This window comes from Phyllobates terribilis, unplaced genomic scaffold (genome assembly GCF_046119375.1).
Source record: "Phyllobates terribilis strain yellow unplaced genomic scaffold, ASM4611937v1 Scaffold_3__8_contigs__length_932513732, whole genome shotgun sequence".
NCBI lineage: Eukaryota > Metazoa > Chordata > Amphibia > Anura > Dendrobatidae > Phyllobates > Phyllobates terribilis.
In genome coordinates, this window is record NW_027362763.1 from 420,883,215 (window position 1) to 420,902,234 (window position 19,020).

Consider the following 19,020-nt stretch of genomic DNA (forward strand, 5'->3'; position numbering starts at 1 on the left):
ACGCTCCGCCCAGTTCTGTGAGAGCAGTGATGTAATGTGTGACACCGCTCCGCCCAGTTCTGTGAAAGCAGTGATGTAATGTGTGACACCGCTCAGTTCTGTGAGAGCAGTGATGTAATGTGTGACACCGCTCCGCCCAGTTCTATGAGAGCAGTGATGTAATGTGACAACGCTCCGCCCAGTTCTGTGAGAGCAGTGATGTAATGTGACACCGCTCCGCCCAGTTCTGTGAGAGCAGTGATGTAATGTGACACCGCCCCGCCCAGTTCTATGAGAGCAGTGGTGTAATGTGTGACACCGCTCCGCCCAGTTCTGTGAGAGCAGTGATGTAATGTGTGACACCGCTCCGCCCAGTTCTGTGAGAGCAGTGATGTAATGTGTGACACCGCTCCGCCCAGTTCTGTGAGAGCAGTGATGTAATGTGACACCGCCCCGCCCAGTTCTATGAGAGCAGTGATGTAATGTGTGACACCGCTCCGCCCAGTTCTGTGAGAGCAGTGATGTAATGTGTGACACCGCTCCGCCCAGTTCTGTGAGAGCAGTGATGTAATGTGTGACACCGCTCCGCCCAGTTCTGTGAGAGCAGTGATGTAATGTGACACCGCTCCGCCTAGTTCTGTGAGAGCAGTGATGTGATGTGTGACACCGTTCCGCCCAGTTCTGTGAGAGCAGTGATGTAATGTGTGACACCGCCCCGCCCAGTTCTATGAGAGCAGTGGTGTAATGTGTGACACCGCTCCGCCCAGTTCTGTGAGAGCAGTGATGTAATGTGTGACACCGCTCCGCCCAGTTCTATGAGAGCAGTGGTGTAATGTGTGACACCGCTCCGCCCAGTTCTGTGAGAGCAGTGATGTAATGTGACACTGCTCCGCCCAGTTCTGTGAGAGCAGTGATGTAATGTGTGACTCCGCCTCGCCCAGTTCTGCGAGAGCAGTGGTGTAATGTGTGACACCGCTCCGCCCAGTTCTGTGAGAGCAGTGATGTAATGTGTGACACCGCTCCATCCAATTCTGTGACAGCAGTGATGTAATGTGTGACACCGCTCCGCCCAGTTCTATGAGAGCAGTGATGTAATGTGTGACACCGCCCCGCCCAGTTCTCTGAGAGCAGTGGTGTAATGTGACACCGCTCCGCCCAGTTCTGTGAGAGCAGTGATGTAATGTGTGACACCGCCCCGCCCAGTTCTCTGAGAGCAGTGGTGTAATGTGACACCGCTCCGCCCAGTTCTGTGAGAGCAGTGATGTAGTGTGACACCGCTCCGCCCAGTTCTGTGAGAGCAGTGATGTAATGTGACACCGCCCCGCCCAGTTCTGAGAGCAGTGATGTAATGTGACACCGCCCCGCCCAGTACTGTGAGAGCAGTGATGTAATGTGTGACACCGCTCCGCCCAGTTCTGTGAGAGCAGTGATGTAATGTGTGACACCGCTCCGCCCAGTTCTGTGAGAGCAGTGATGTAATGTGACACCGCCCCGCCCAGTTCTATGAGAGCAGTGGTGTAATGTATGACACCGCTCCGCCCAGTTCTGTGAGAGTAGTGGTGTAATGTGTGACACCGCTCCGCCCAGTTCTGTGAGAGCAGTGATGTAATGTGTGACACCGCTCCGCCCAGTTCTGTGAGAGCAGTGATGTAATGTGACACCGCCCCGCCCAGTTCTATGAGAGCAGTGGTGTAATGTGTGACACCGCTCCGCCCAGTTCTATGAGAGCAGTGATGTAATGTGTGACACCGCCCCGCCCAGTTCTCTGAGAGCAGTGGTGTAATGTGACACCGCTCCGCCCAGTTCTGTGAGAGCAGTGATGTAATGTGTGACACCGCTCCGCCCAGTTCTGTGAGAGCAGTGATGTAATGTGTGACACCGCTCCGCCCAGTTCTGTGAGAGCAGTGATGTAATGTGACACCACTCCGCCTAGTTCTGTGAGAGCAGTGATGTGATGTGTGACACCGTTCCGCCCAGTTCTGTGAGAGCAGTGATGTAATGTGTGACACCGCCCCGCCCAGTTCTATGAGAGCAGTGGTGTAATGTGTGACACCGCCCCGCCCAGTTCTATGAGAGCAGTGGTGTAATGTGTGACACCGCTCCGCCCAGTTCTGTGAGAGCAGTGATGTAATGTGACACTGCTCCGCCCAGTTCTGTGAGAGCAGTGATGTAATGTGTGACTCCGCCTCGCCCAGTTCTGCGAGAGCAGTGGTGTAATGTGTGACACCGCTCCGCCCAGTTCTGTGAGAGCAGTGATGTAATGTGTGACACCGCTCCATCCAATTCTGTGACAGCAGTGATGTAATGTGTGACACCGCTCCGCCCAGTTCTATGAGAGCAGTGATGTAATGTGTGACACCGCCCCGCCCAGTTCTCTGAGAGCAGTGGTGTAATGTGACACCGCTCCGCCCAGTTCTGTGAGAGCAGTGATGTAATGTGTGACACCGCCCCGCCCAGTTCTCTGAGAGCAGTGGTGTAATGTGACACCGCTCCGCCCAGTTCTGTGAGAGCAGTGATGTAGTGTGACACCGCTCCGCCCAGTTCTGTGAGAGCAGTGATGTAATGTGACACCGCCCCGCCCAGTTCTGAGAGCAGTGATGTAATGTGACACCGCCCCGCCCAGTACTGTGAGAGCAGTGATGTAATGTGTGACACCGCTCCGCCCAGTTCTGTGAGAGCAGTGATGTAATGTGTGACACCGCTCCGCCCAGTTCTGTGAGAGCAGTGATGTAATGTGACACCGCCCCGCCCAGTTCTATGAGAGCAGTGGTGTAATGTATGACACCGCTCCGCCCAGTTCTGTGAGAGTAGTGGTGTAATGTGTGACACCGCTCCGCCCAGTTCTGTGAGAGCAGTGATGTAATGTGTGACACCGCTCCGCCCAGTTCTGTGAGAGCAGTGATGTAATGTGACACCGCCCCGCCCAGTTCTATGAGAGCAGTGGTGTAATGTGTGACACCGCTCCGCCCAGTTCTATGAGAGCAGGGATGTAATGTGTGACACCGCCCCGCCCAGTTCTCTGAGAGCAGTGGTGTAATGTGACACCGCTCCGCCCAGTTCTGTGAGAGCAGTGATGTAATGTGTGACACCGCTCCGCCCAGTTCTGTGAGAGCAGTGATGTAATGTGTGACACCGCTCCGCCCAGTTCTGTGAGAGCAGTGATGTAATGTGTGACAACGCTCCGCCCAGTTCTGTGAGAGCAGTGATGTAATGTGACACCGCTCCGCCCAGTTCTGTGAGAGCAGTGATGTAATGTGTGACACCGCCCCGCCCAGTTCTGTGAGAGCAGTGATGTAATGTGTGACAACGCTCCGCCCAGTTCTGTGAGAGCAGTGATGTAATGTGACACCGCTCCGCCCAGTTCTGTGACAGCAGTGATGTAATGTGTATGACGAGCTGGGATTGGATACGCAGAGTGCATTAAAAGCTGGGATCGGATACGCGTTTGAGGGCTGTATCATACATTATGTGCATTGGATACACGGATCTGGTTTATACCATGCATGATGGGCATTAGATACATAGCTCTGGGTTGTATCACACATGATGGGCATTAGATACATAGCTCTGGGTTGTATCACATATGATGGGCATTAGATACATAGCTCTGGGTTGTATCACACATGATGGGCATTAGATACACATTGTTCAGATCACAGCAGGGTGAAGATGGTGATCAGCAGTCTGGTATTGTACTACTAAGGTCAGGCTGCCGAACACCGCTCACTTGCTGCCAATACCTCATCCAAGGACCTCCGCTCAGCGTTCGCCGCATACTTACACCTCCTGTCATTGCTCCTACTGTACACTGTGAGCGGTGACCAGGGAAAGTGTAGCTCGCAGCATAGTTGTAGGCTTTAAAAAAAAAAAAAATAATAAAAAAAAAATTAAAAAAAAATTGCTACAGGTCCCACCACAGTTATGACCTGGACAGCCCAGAAAGCCTGCCCAGGTCACAGCTGCAGGCAGCCACAGAGTAAGAGATGCCTTTGGTCACCGACAGCATCTCCTATTTACATGGGCAGCCATTTTTAAGGTGTGTGTCGTGCTCAGACACTTATACACCAGCAGATGAAAATGGCAGCCCCCAGTGGCTGAAGAAAAAAATAATAAAAACAAATATTAAAAATCTTAACAAATATTAAACTAGTGCATTTAATTTTGCATTAAATATAATAATTCAATAATTATTAATACAAAATAAAAATAAAGGCAGAAATTTCCCAGAGGCACCAAGTAAATACATTTCTAAAATGCAATATTGACATAAAATTCTCACCAGATGTCTGTAAGAATCAACACAAGCAAATAAATCAAAACCATAGATGTCCATAAATTAAGTGTTATAATAAGAAATCACACAGGGAAAAAGTATTTAACACATGAAAAAAGATGTGCAAAAAGCCATGGAAAGTCTTGACACCAGCTGAAATCTATTAGTAATTAGAAGGCAATACTGCCATTTAGTGAATAATAATATCAGCTGGTGTCTCATTAGCAAGGTGCCACACAAGAAACATCTCATGATTGATAAGACCAGTGAGAGCTCTCAAGACCTTCACAACCTTATTGTTGTAAAACATACAGATGGCATTGGCTACAGAAGAATTTAAAACTACTGAAGATTTCAGCAACCACTTTTGGGGCCATAATCCGGAAGTGGAAAGAAAATCATTTCACTATAAATCAGCCAAGACCAGGTGCAAAATTTCAGACAGAAGAGTGAAAAGAATTATCAGAAAAGTTGTCCAAGAGCCAAGGACCACCTGTGGAGAGCTGGAACCAGCAGAAAGAACTGGAATCAGCTGGTACAATTGCTTCAAATAAAACAATAAGTAATGCACTAAACCTCCATGACCTGTATGTACACTCACCAGGCAAGACTCCACTGCTAAACAAAGCGCATGATCAGGCACATTTCAAGTTTGCTGAATAACATTTAGACAAGCCTGTGAAATATTGGGAGAATATAGTCAGGTCTGATGAGACCAAAATTGAGCTTTTTGGGATGCCATAATACACATCATGTTTGGAGGCCAAAAGGCACTGCATATCACCCCCAAAACACCATACCAACAATGAAGTTTGGATGTGGGAACATCACGGTGTGTGGCAAAAAGGTCAAAGGATACAATTGAAGACATGCATCATCACCTGGGGCAGTCGCCCACTAAGCATCAAAGCAGGGGCTGGCTGGCTGGCAAATTTCGGCCTAGTGGGCAAGCATACAGCAGTGACCCATGAACAGCGGCATAGCCTCACTGCGCAGGAGCGGGACCAGCATCGGACATGTAGAAATGTGCATGCGCCCCACAATAATAGCGCTTGCTGGGAGCAATATTCAAACACGTGGGTGGCGCCAGCAGTGACTGAATGCGGCGCCGCCCCTGACTGAATGAGAGAATCACATCCCTATGATTGAAAACGAGCAGGTAGGACAAAGTGTATATAATGTTATAAAATCATTATAATACCACCGATTTTAATGAAAAAAGCCTTAGTTACTTACCGGTAACGGGATTTTTCAGAGCCCATGACAGCACCACGAGAGAGGATCCGCCCATCAAGGACAGGAAACCTACAGGTTAAAAAAGGCGGCACCTCTCTCCCGCCTCAGTTTAGTTAACAGAGCATGAGAGGACCGCCAAGGTTAATTACAACAAAATAAAATTCATTTTAAGCCAATTACTTTAACTAACTTCCCCCGAGAGTGCAAAAAAGGAAAATAACTCTATGGGAGTGCAAAAAACACCAGTGTAAGGAGGGAATATAAGGGTGCTGTCATGGGCTCCGAAAAATCCCGTTACCGGTAAGTAACTAAGGCTTTATTCGTACTCCCATGACAGCACCACAAGAGAATTACAGAGACGAAAGGAGATTAGGGAGGGACCACAGCTTGAAGCACCCTTCTCCCAAAGGTGAGATCAGAGGAGTCACCCAAATCTAACCTATAATGCCTATAGAAGGTGGAGGGAGAAGACCAGGGGACAGCCTTACATACAGTACAGACCAAAAGTTTGGACACACCTTCTCATTTAAAGATTTTTCTGTATTTTCATGATTATGAAAATTGGACATTCACACTGAAGGCATCAAAACTACGAATTAACACATGTGGAATTATATACTTAACAAAAAAGTGTGAAACAACTGAAAATATGTCTTATATCTAGGTTGTTCAAAGTAGCCACCTTTTGCTTTGATGACTGCTTTGCACACTTCTGGCATTCTCTTGATGAGCTTCAAGAGGTAGTCACCGGAAATGGTTTTCACTTCACAGGTGTGCCCTGTCAGGTTTAATAAGTGGGATTTCTTGCCTTATAAATGGGGGTGGGACCATCAGTTGTGTTGTGCAGAAGTCTGGTGGATACACAGCTGATAGTCCTACTGATTAGACTATTAGAATTTGTATTATGGCAAGAAAAAAGCAGCTAAGTAAAGAAAAACGAGTGGCCATCATTACTTTAAGAAATGAAGGTCAGTCAGTCCAAAAAATTGGCAAAACTTTGAAAGTGTCCCCAAGTGCAGCTGCAAAAACCATCAAGTGCTACAAAGAAACTGGCTCACATGAGGACTGCCCCAGGAAAGGAAGACCAACAGTCAACTCTGCTTCTGAGGATAAGTTTATCCGAGTCACCAGCCTCAGAAATCGCAGGTTAACAGCAGCTCAGATTAGAGACCAGGTCAATGCCACACAGAGTTCTAGCAGCAGACACATCTCTTCAACAACTGTTAAGAGGAGACTTTGTGCAGCAGGCCTTCATGGTAAAATAGCTGCTAGGAAACCACTGCTAAGGACAGGCAACAAGCAGAAGAGACTTGTTTGGGCTAAAGAACACAAGGAATGGACATTAGACCAGTGGAAATCTGTGCTTTGGTCTGATGAGTCCAAATTTGAGATCTTTGGTTCCAACCACCGTGTCTTTGTGCGACGCAGAAAAGGTGAACGGATGGACTCTACATGCCTGGTTCCCACCATGAAGCATGGAGGAGGAGGTGTGATGGTGTGGGGATGCTTTGCTGGTGACACTGTTGGGGATTTATTCAAAATTGAAGGCATACTGAACCAACATGGCTACCACAGCATCTTGCAGCGGCATGCTATTCCATCCGGTTTGCGTTTAGTTGGACCATCATTTATTTTTCAACAGGACAATGACCCTAAACACACCTCCAGGCTGTGTAAGGGCTATATGACCAAGCAGGAGAGTGATGGGGTGCTACGCCAGATGACCTAGCCTCCACAGTCACCAGACCTGAACCCAATCGAGATGGTTGGGGTGAGCTGGACCGCAGAGTGAAGGCAAAAGAGCCAACAAGTGCTAAGCATCTCTGGGAACTCCTTCAAGATTGTTGGAAGACCATTTCCGGTGATTACCTCTTGAAGCTCATCAAGAGAATGCCAAGAGTGTGCAAAGCAGTCATCAAAGCAAAAGGTGGCTACTTTGAAGAACCTAGAATATAAGACATATTTTCAGTTGTTTCACACTTTTTGTGAAGTATATAATTCCACATGTGTTAATTCATAGTTTTGATGCCTTCAGTGTGAATGTACAATTTTAATAGTCAAGAAAATACAGAAAAATCTTTAAATGAGAAGGTGTGTCCAAACTTTTGGACTGTAGTGTATGTCTTCGATGGAAACCCCAGTCTTCTCTGCCCAGGAGGTTGCTACTGCTCTGGTGGAGTGAGCCCTCAACCCCTCCGGTACTTCCTTATCCCCCGAAGAGTAGGCGATGGTGATGGCCTCTCTAATCCACCTCGCAATCGTAGATTTTGAAGCTTTACAACCTTTCCAGCCCCCTGATGGCATATAAATAGGGAACTATCTTTCCTAAAACTGTGTGAAACCTCCAGGTATTTAAGTACGCACCTCCTAACATCCAATGTGTGTAGTTTCTCCTCTTTCTAATTCTTAGGTGGAAAACAAAAAGTTGGAAGATTAACCTCCTGAGTCCTATGGAATCGTGAGACTACCTTTGGAAGAAAGGCTGGGTGAGGCTTTAATACAATTCTATCATCCAGAATTTGAGTAAATGATGGGGATATAGAAAGAGCCTGTATGTCACTTACTCTTCTGGCTGAAGTCAGGGCAACTAACAGGGCTGTTTTAAGAAGAATAATTTTATGGGAGGTTGAATCTAGGGGCTCGTAGGGAGGGTTAGTCAAGGCATTTAGGACTAGATTTAAATCCCAGGGAGAGGATTTAGTTTTAATAATAGGTCTACATCTAAAAGAGGCTTTTATAAACCGTGCTACCCAATAATTAGCCGCTATATCAAAAGAAAACAAAGCTCCTAAAGCCGAAACTTGTACTTTCAATGTACTAGTGGTAAGGCCCTGTTCTAAACCCCGCTGTAGAAATTTTAGCATTTTCCCAATAGGGGGCCCATCCTCTGGTTTAAATTTTGAAAAGGACAGAAACTTCCTCCAAGTCCTAGCGTAGATGTGGGTAGAAACTGGTTTTCTGCTACATAGGAGAGTGTTTACTACATTTGTGGAAAAACCTTTGCTGGTTAACAACGCCCTTTCAAATTCCATGCCGTTAAATGGAGATTTGAGGCTGGAGGATGGGAAAAAGGACCCTGAGTGAGAAGGTCCGGAATCTCCGGAAGAACCCAGGGGTCTTATATGGACATTTTCTGGAGGCAAGAGAACCACGGCCACTTGGGCATATGAGGATCATTCTGGCTTTGTCTGCCCTGATTTTCCTTATGACTGACGGAAGCAGGACCTTGGGAGGGAATGCATACGCCAAAGGAAACTCCCAGGGAACCATGAAGGCATCCACTGCCAGGGGACTTTCTCTGGGGTTTAGGGAACAAAACGCTGCCACCTTTCGATAGGATTTTGTCGCAAACAAGTCCACTGTTGGAAGACCTCACATTGCCACAAATCTCCTTTTATGGAAGTACTGCTGAGAAAATCTGCTGTGACGTTTTCTTTTCCTCTTAGATGGACAGCAGAAAGGGAGAGACAATGATCCTCTGCATTCTGAAGAAGTCTGTCTGCTACTCTCATTAAGTCTTTTGAACGGGTTCCCCCTTGACGATTTATATATGCTACTGAGACTTGATTGTCCGAGAATATACGGACATCCTGGCCCTGTAAATATACAAGGAACCCATTGAGCGCATAATCAACCGCCAAAAGTTCCTTAACATTTGAGGAAAACTGTACCTCATTTTCTGACCAGGTCCCCTGAATTAAGTTACCTTCAAAATGAGCTCCCCAACCTGTAGCACTTGCATCTGTAGTCAAGACTGCAGTAGGTTTACATTCCCAAGGGACTCCCCTAGAAAGATTAGTGTGTACCAACCACCAACATAGGGATTGTAAGGAGCGAGGGGCCAAGGTAAACTCCCGGTCTAGACGTCCATCTAGGATTGAGTCGTTATACAATATCTCTCATTGAAGTGCCCTTGAGTGAAATTGGGACAAACGCACTGCGGTAAAACTTGAGGTCAGGGACCCTAATAATGACATGGCTTTATGGAGTGACATAGAGGGTCTATCCATACAATGTTTCACTAAGCCCTGGATTTTTGCAATCTTTTCTTCTGATAAATAGCATAACTGTCTTTCAGAATCTAAAATGACCCCCAGGAACTGATGAGCTTTTAGTGGAGTCAACCTAGATTTTTCCAGATTTAGAAACCAACCTAGTACAATCTTCTAGGACAGAAATTGTTACCTGAAGGTGGGCCTCGCATTGAACAAAAGAGTTCCCCACTACCAAGAAATCATCAAGGTAAGGGATTATTAAGATGTCTTTTTCTCTTATATGGGCCATGACCTCTGCTACTAGTTTGGTAAAAACTCTCGGGGCTATAGCCAACCCAAAGGGAAGGGCGGTATACTGGAAGTGTTTAACCATCCCTCTTATTTCAATGGCCACCCTCAAATACTTTTGATAATCCTTATGAATGGGGACATGGTAATATGCGTCTTTAAGATCCAGAACTACCATATAACAGTGGGGAAAAAGTGATTTTATTATCGTTTTTAAGGATTCCATTTTAAAGGTGTCTATTTTAAGAAAGCTATTTAAGGATCTTAAATTTATGATTGTCCTGAAACACCCATCCGGTTTGGGGGACCAGGAAAAGTGGGGAGTAGAATCCGTGACCCTCTTCTGTTTCCGGAACCTCAATCAGGACGTTTTTCTTTATTAGGTCTTGAATTTCCGATACGAGGGCAGTCTGTCGCTCTGGGGAGAAACTAGAGGGAATAACCATGAATCTTCTGTAAGGAAGAGTTTGAAATTGAAATTTAAGACCAAATCTAATCAGGCTCAAAATCCAATTACTATGTGAAATACGTTCCCAAGCCAGGAAAAATAACGACAATCTCCCTCCCACCTGGTCCGATTGCGATTCCCCTGGCTTCTGCTCATCTTTGGAAGAAGAACCAAAGAGTAGGCCTCTACCTTTGCGACCTCTTAGGATCTCCGGCTTTTTCCAACAGTTCATCCATGGTGTGGCTAAAAAGATATTCCCCCTCACAAGGAATTGTACAAAGTCTAGACTTCGTTTGTACATCTCCAGGCTAGCATTTAAGCCATAGGGCTCGCCGAGCAGCATTTGATAGAGCTGATGATTTTGCTGCCAATCAGCAAGAAAGACCGCTGCACCCTTGACTAGGTGAAGGGAAGAAATAATCTCCTTCCTGGAGACACCCTCCTTTAGTTGGTTGTCTAGCTGTTCCAGCCAGACCATCAGGGCTCTGGATGTGCAGGTGGCTGCCACTGCTGGTTTCAGGGCTCCTGCAGCTGTCTCCCATGCACCTTTCAGGAAGGTATCGGCTCGCCTGTCCAGGGGGTCTCTTAATGCTCCCATGTCGTCAAAGGGGAGAGAAGACTTTTTTGATGCCTTAGCAATGGCAACATCTAGCCTTGGTGCTTTTGACCAAGAGGAACATGCGGTATCATCAAATGGATACCTGCTTTTGAAGGTGGGAGGAATGCTGCCCTTCCTGTCTGGCTTTTGCCACTCTCTATCAATAAGATCTTTAACTTTTGTATTCATGGGGAAACAGCTCTTCTTTTTCTGACCTAATCCCCCAAATATTACATCCTCTACAGATTTTTCTGGTCTCGTGTCCACAATGCCCATGGTAGTTTGGACAGCTTTCTCCAAGGCATCAACCTCCTGCAGAGGAAAACACTGTCTATCCGACTCGCTATTAGAGGAAGAGAGGGAAGAGGAAGAAATGTCTGAGATATCAGAGTCTGAGCCTGGCTGAGGGTCCCGAGGAGAATGCCTGGACTCAGAATTCCCTCGCAAAGCCTTGCCTATTTCTTCTTTAATTAAAGTCTTTAGACCTAAGGAAAACCCCAGGGTTTCTTCCGTCATTACCTTGTCAATTCAAGGTTAGCACAATTTCTTACTATATGCATCAGGGAGCGGATTGCTGCATAGGGCAAATTCCTTATGCTTAGTTTTAAATGAACATTTCTTGCTCTGAAAGAAAGTTATAGACACAGAAGGAGGAAGAAGAATTAGTAGAACTTTCACGAAGATTCCACTTACCCCTTGGAATATGTGGTACCGTAGAAGCAGAAGAATCCATCTTAACCGGCGGAGGATAACGCCAAACAACCGGACCTTCCTTCCTGCTTTTTGCGGTGAACTTTCTAGTTGAACGATTGGACCCAGACCGGGAACGTCGTTGCACCGCCTGTTGTGAGGGCTCCCCAGAAGGCTGCTCCTGCAGCAGTTGTTCTTGCTGAGGTGATAGCTGCTCCTGTGTATCTCCCATGTTTACCAAGGAAAAAACAATGGGCTGGGAAGCACCTCCGTATGTTGCCAGGTTCTTTTTATACTGGCCATACCTGGTACCTGTGTGGTGGGTCTTCAGAAGGAATTTCCCCCTCCCCCCCAGGTGGGCTGATCACTGGCTGTTATCAGCACTGGTGGAACGCCCCCGAACTTTCCTCCCATCCGGTGAACAAACTCCTGCTCCGGCGTGCTCACAATGGTCGCATGTGGTCCCCTACTTCCTGGCTGCATGCGAGCTCCGCCCACTTCTGGTGGAGCCTCCGACGCACCGGAAACACGTCATAGGGCAGCGCCCGTCACGTTCCCCGCTGGCGCGGCCCAGATCTCTTGCGTAGTCTAGCGGGGGGGGGGGGGGGGGGGGATGCCCTGCCTTGCCGTCTCCAGAGGTCCAGGACCGACTAGGGCAGGATACTTCCCCGCTCCAGACACCCTGTCGATTTCGTCTGGGGCAAGAGACCATCTTCATCCTGCAGGTAAGCCTGAGAGGTCTCCCATCAAGGACAGGAAACCTAAACTGAGGCGGGAGAGAGGTGCCACCCTTTTTAACCTGTAGGTTTCCTGTCCTTGATGGGCAGATCCTCTCTCGTGGTGCTGTCATGGGAGTACGAATAAAGTTTGTTAGTGACGCACATTGTATCACTAACAAAGCAATGGGGGCAGTGTAGATAGATAGGACGTGACAGGTTCCCTTTAAAGGCAGGGATGTCAAATTCAAATACACAGAGGGCCAAGGTTCAAAGCTTGGACAAAGTCGTGGAACAACCTTGACATTTATTAAAAAAGTGTCTACAATTGAGGAAGTTTTTCTTTATCAAATATAACGATTAATTTAAAAATTATAGTGGAATATTATAATATGTTATGTAAAAGCAGTAAAAAGCATATGGCCTAATTTAACCCCTTAAGCCCCGAGGGTGGTTTGCACGTTAATGACCAGGCCAATTTTTACAATTCTGACCACTGTCACTTTATGAGGTAATTACTCTGGAACGCTTTAACGGATCCCCCTGATTCTGAGACTGTTTTTTCGTGACATATTGTACTTCATGATTGTGGTAAAATTTCTTCGATATCACTTGCGTTTATTTGTGAAAAAAAATGGAAATTTGGCGAAAATTTTGAAAATTTTGCAATTTTCAAAATTTGAATTTTTATGCCCTTAAATCAGAGAGATATGTCACACAAAAGAGTTAATAAATAACATTTCCCACATGTCTACTTTACATCAGCACAATTTTGGAACCAACATTTTTTTTTGTTAGGGAGCTATAAGGGTTAAAAGTTGACCAGCGATTTCTCATTTTTCCAACAAAATTTACAAAACCATTTTTTTTAGGGACCACATCACATTTGAAGTCACTTTGAGAGGTCTTTATGACAGAAAATACCCAAAAGTGACACCATTCTAAAAACTGAATCCCTCAAGGTGCTCAAAACCACAGTCAAGAACTTTATTAACCCTTCAGGTGCTTCACAGAAATTTTTTGAATGTGGAAGAAAAAAATGAACATTTAACTTTTTTCACAAAAATGTTACTTTAGACCCAATTTTTTTATTTTCACAGGGGTAACAAGAAAAAATGGACCCCAAAATTTGTTGTGCAATTTCCCCTGGGCACGCAGATACCCAATATGTGGGGAAAAAACACTGTTTGGGCGTACGGCAGGGCTCGGAAGGGAAGGAGCGCCATTTGACGTTTTGATTGTAAAATTTGCTTGAATAATTAGCGGACGCCATGTTGTGTTTGGAGAGCCCCTGTGTGCCCAAACATTGGAGCTCCCCCACAAGTGACCCCATTTTGGAAACTAGACCCCCCAAGGCACCTATCTAGATGCATAGTGAGCACTTGGAACCCCCTAGATGCTTCACAAATTGCTTCGTAAAAATGAAAAAGTGTTTTTTTTTTTTCATTTTTACGAATCAATTTGTGAAGCACCTAGGGGTTCCAAGTGCTCACTATGCATCTAGATAGGTGCCTTGGGGGGTCTAGTTTTCAAAATGGGGTCACTTGTGGGGGAGCTCCAATGTTTGGGCACGCAGGGGCTCTCCAAACGCAACATGGCGTCCGCTAACAATTTGAGCCGATTTTCCATTCAATTTGTTAGCGGACACCATGTCGCGTTTGGAGAGCCCGTGATGTGCCTAAACAGTGGAGCTCCCCCACAAGTGTCCCCATTTTGGAAACTATACCCCTCAAGGATTTTATTAAGGTGTATAGTGAACATTTTGAACCCAGAGGTACGACACAGAATTTGTTTACATTAGGTCATCATATTGAATAAGTTGTCATTAGTCTTGAGCGCAAGTGCTCGCAGCTTGAGTTTGCATCGGGTAGTCAGGTATGCACCATGTACAGCGTGTGCTCGAGTGACATGCTCGAGTCCCTGCTCCGCATGTTTCACGGTTATTAGACACCCAAAAAAAAACATGCGGGGATCGCTCGTGCATGGCAGGCAATCCCCGTAAAGTTTTTTTGGCCGCGAAGCATATGGGGCAGAGACTCGAGCATGTCACTCAAATACCCACGATACTCAATGCATACCAGAGCACCCGATGCAAACTCAAGTAGCGAGCACTTGCGCTCAACACTAGTCGCCATATCGTCATCTTTTTTTCTTACTTTTGAAAAAAATCCCAACCCCATCACAACCCTAACCCCAACCCCAGCCCTAACGGTAGCACAACCCTAACCCTAGCACAACCCCAACCCCAAACCCAGCCCTAACCCTAGCCCAATCCTAACCCAAGAGTTTATTTTTGACGCCGTTCCTCGTGCGGTATAAGTGATTAGACGACTTTATTCTTCGGGTCGGTGTGATTACAGCAATACCAGAATCATATGGGGTTTTTATGACTGACAGCTGTCACACACTAAAAGACGCATTTTTTGTAAATCTAGTTTCTGCATCGCCATATTTTGAGAGCTATAATTTTTCCAGATTTTGGCAGACAGTCATGTGACAGCTCGTTTTTTGCGGGATGAGTTGACGTTGTTATTGGTGCCATTTTCAGGCACATGACATTTTTTGATCGCTTTCTATTCCGATTTTTGGGAGGCAGAATAAACAAAAACCAACAATTCAGGAATTGTTTTTTGTTTTTTTTTTTATTCTGTTCCGCGTGTGGTAAAATTGATAAGGCAGCTTTATTCTTCGGGTCAGTACGTTTACAGCGGTACCACATTTATATTGTTTTTCTATGTTTTGCACTTTTACATAATAAAAGCAATTTTATAGAAAAAATTATTTTTTAGCATAGCTTTATTCTGAGAGCTATAACTTTTTTATTTTTCGGCTGATGGAGCTGTATGGCGGCTTGTTTTTTGCGGGACGAGATGACGTTTTCAGTGGTGCCATTTTTATTTATATTTGTCTTTTTGATCGCGTGTTATTCCATTTTTTGTTTGGCGGTATGGTGATAAAGCATTGTTTTTTGCTTCATTTTTTTTTTTACCGTGTTCACTGAAGGGGTTAACTAGTGGGACAGTTTTATAGGTCAGGTTGTTCCGGACGCAGCGATACCAAATATGTGCACTTTTATTGGTTTTTTTTTTTTTTTTTAATAATAATATTTATTGATGGGTACATTATATTTTATTTTTGGTGGATTATTTTTTTTATATTTTTGCAATTTTATTTTTATTTTTTTTTCCACTTTCTGAAAGTTTATATACTTTTTTACTTTGTCCCACTGTGGAACTTTCACTTTTTTTTCTCTGATCGCCTGCATGGCACAGGAATGCAGCACCATCCCTGTGCCATGCAGGCTGTCAGCGCTGGAAAGGGAGAAGATTGTTTGGAGATGCACTGCGCATGTCCAAACATTCTTCCTGCTGTCTGGTGACCCGGATGTTGTCATGACGACATCGGGTCGTCATGGCAACACCCGGGAAGCCTTTGCAGACAGCGCTGGAAGCCGGAAGAGGAGGTGAGTATCTGCGATCACCTCCCCTTGCCCCCGCAATGCTGCGATCGACTTCGATCGCAGCATCGCGGGGGTTAATGTGCTGGGGGCGGTGCAGGACCGCTCCCTGCACATAGCATCGGGTGTCAGCTGTGACAATCAGCTGACACCCGGCGGCGATCGCGCCCGCACAGCCTGTGTGCGCGCGCGATCGCCATGACGTACTAATACGGGTCTGGCTCTTAAGTCCCAGGGCACAGACGCATATTAGTACGTCAGATGTTGTTAAGGGGTTAAATATGTAATTTAACACAGGATAAAAATCCTTGAATGAAACAGATAATAATGTATGATGCAAACAAAAGTGCCCCCCAAACACAGTATGATACCCCCACACTCGCAGTATAATGACCCTACTGTACCCACTAACATTAATCCCCTCAACAAAGAATGGTGACTTCGTCACAGTATGATTCTCCAATTGTAATCCCCACACAGCCCTCCATACAGTATAATGGCCACAAAGAGTCCTCCATACAGTATATGGGGCCCCTCATTAGTCCTCCATACAGTATAATGGCCACACATAGTCCTCCATACAGTATAATGGCCCCTCATTAGTCCTTCATACAGTATAATGGCCCCACATAGTACTCCATACAGTATAATGGCCCCACATAATCCTCCATACAGTATAATGGCCACAAAGAGTCCTCCATACAGCATAATGGTCCCACATAGTCCTCCATACAGCATAACGGTCCCACAAAGTCCTCCATACAGCATAATGGGCCCACATAGTCCTCCATACAGCATAATGGCCCCACATAGTCCTCCATACAGAATAATGCCCCAACATAGTCCTCCATACAGAATAATGGCCCCACATAGTGCTCCATACAGTATAATGGGTTACACAGTCCTCTATACAGTATAATGGGCCCACATAGTCCTCCATACAGAATAATGGCCCCACATAGTGCTCCATACAGTATAACGGGCCCACATAGTGCTCCATACAGAATAATGGCCCCACATAGTCCTCCATACAGAATAATGGGCCCCGCATAGTGCTCCGTACTGTATACATGGCCCCGCATAGTGCTCCGTACTGTATATATGGCCCCGCATAGTGCTCCGTACTGTATAATGGCCCCGCATAGTGCTCCGTACTGTATACATGGCCCCACATAGTGCGGTGTACCGTATACATGGCCCCGCATAGTGCTCCGTACTGTATATATGGCCCCGCATAGTGCTCTGTACTGTATACATGACCCCACATAGTGCTCCTTACAGTATAATGGCCCCTTATTAAGAATAATAAATACTCAACTCTGCCATTTCAACGCTGATCCCTACTTACCTGTGGCCCACAAGCCATCCCCCTTTCACTAGCGCAGCGGCCACTCTTCTCTGCGCGTGCCCTCCCAGCAGGCCGCGCGCCCTGATGGGAGGGCGCATGCAGAGGAGAGTGGCAACAGTATTGCCATCAGGCGGCACAGTTTAGGGCGCCTGGCCGTGGCGATGGCTGGCGGCCAGGGAGCCCAAAAACGCTGCTCGAGGACCGGCCTGGGGGGCAATTGCCGCTCTGCCACCCGGCCCAGCCCACCCCTGCATCCAAGACTCCTAGCACAGGAGACTGGAAGATCTTGTTTAACATGTCTAAAACATACAAAATAAGGGTAAAATTTCATGCATATCGTGTCAACGTCATTCAAGAGCTCAAAGTAAGTGATATTCAGAAGAGAGTCAGATACTGTTATTGGTTCCAGTTGTTTGTGAGGGACAACAAAATAATATTGGACATCACACAGTTCATGGATGAAGTGTGGTTCCATTTGTCAAGTTATGATAACTCGCAAAACACTCATACATGGGCCACTGAAAATTCCTTTGCACCTCACGAAAAAACTCTCCTTATCAAAAAGTTGGTTTATGGTGCTTGGATGTCTCAGATGCACATCACAAGCCCCATTTTCCTTGACAACACCGTGAACACCGATGTGTACCTGGATATTTTTGAACAGTTCATGAATCAACTGGATGATCATGAGTTAAATGGCATCTGTCAATAGGTTTTTGCTGTTTAATCTGAGAGCAGTATGAGGTAGAGGCAGGCAGCCTGATTTCAGGGTTATGTCACTTGCTCAGCAGCTTGCTGTAGTTTCGATCCAATCAGTATTTTAAATCACTACGAGATCACAGCCGACATTGCACAAAAAGTCAGTCTAATTTGTGCAACCCAGCCCCCACCACTGATTGCATTATCATAAAGCTGCCAGTGTGTATACGGGAAGCTGCTGATCAGTGGTGCAGGTTATACAGAGCTCGGCATTCTGACCACTGCTACATCTATAGCAGAGAAAACAAGGATTCAATCACAACTGCACCAAGCAGTGATAAGTCACTGGAATCAGGCTCTTTGACCATACATCATGCTGCTCTCAGATTTCACAAAAAATCTTCTTACAGATTCTCTTAAATGGAAGGTTACTTCCAGCAAGATGGAGGAACTTGTCACACATCGGCAAAGAGCATGGCAAAAAATTCTGTGGAAGCCGGGTTGAAAAGCAATGTCTGACTTTCATATGTTCATTTTCATAGATTTTTAATTTATTAGTTTAGTCAGATTCAAGTTATTTCTGTGACCATTGTGGGTTTTTTTTTCATTAAATGAGGGGTACCAACAATTTTGACCACGTGTGTATATAGCTGACCTCTGGACTACCACAGATCCAAATTATATAACCAGCCTATATAACAAAAACCACTACAAATACAGAGGAGTCAGGGTATCCAAAATTACATAATGCATACGTTCAGATTAGTAAACTCCTCTCAGTTGAGATGCTAAGGCTATTTAAAGACCAATACAAATGTTAAATCCAAGTACATTAAACCATGGTATACTCATATTTATATTAGTATACTCATCTTGATGCATTTCCCTCCACTGGTAAAAGGTTGTTCAGGAGAATTATTGGGTTCTTACGATCAGCTGCTTCCAGCAGACTCACACATGGTCTCTGCAGCGAGTGGCATATGTTCCATCTAAGCAGCCAGTCTGAAAAACTTTCTACAGAACACCTAATAAATATTATGCCTTAATGAGGTGGATTTATTTGTGAATCTATTTGATGTATGCAATTTGCCTATTTGCGGACACGTGCCTACTAGGCTCACTTGGATTCTTTAAGTAAAAGAGAAGCGGGATGAGACCACTCAACACGAGACCGCAAGTATGCAAATTGCATATATGCAGTCACATCACTGCCCATCCACACAGGCAAAACAGGGGCATCACAATGGCACAATTCAACTTTTAATTTCAGCCTGGACAACATCTTCAATCCAA

General features: G+C 45.7%; 1 protein-coding gene across 2 annotated transcripts in view; it reads right to left on the reverse strand.

The window, feature by feature from the left end:
- CEP162 (centrosomal protein 162) overlaps positions 1 to 19,020 on the reverse strand; it is a 145,822-nt gene that overhangs the window by 94,151 nt on the left and 32,651 nt on the right. The window lies entirely within an intron of this gene.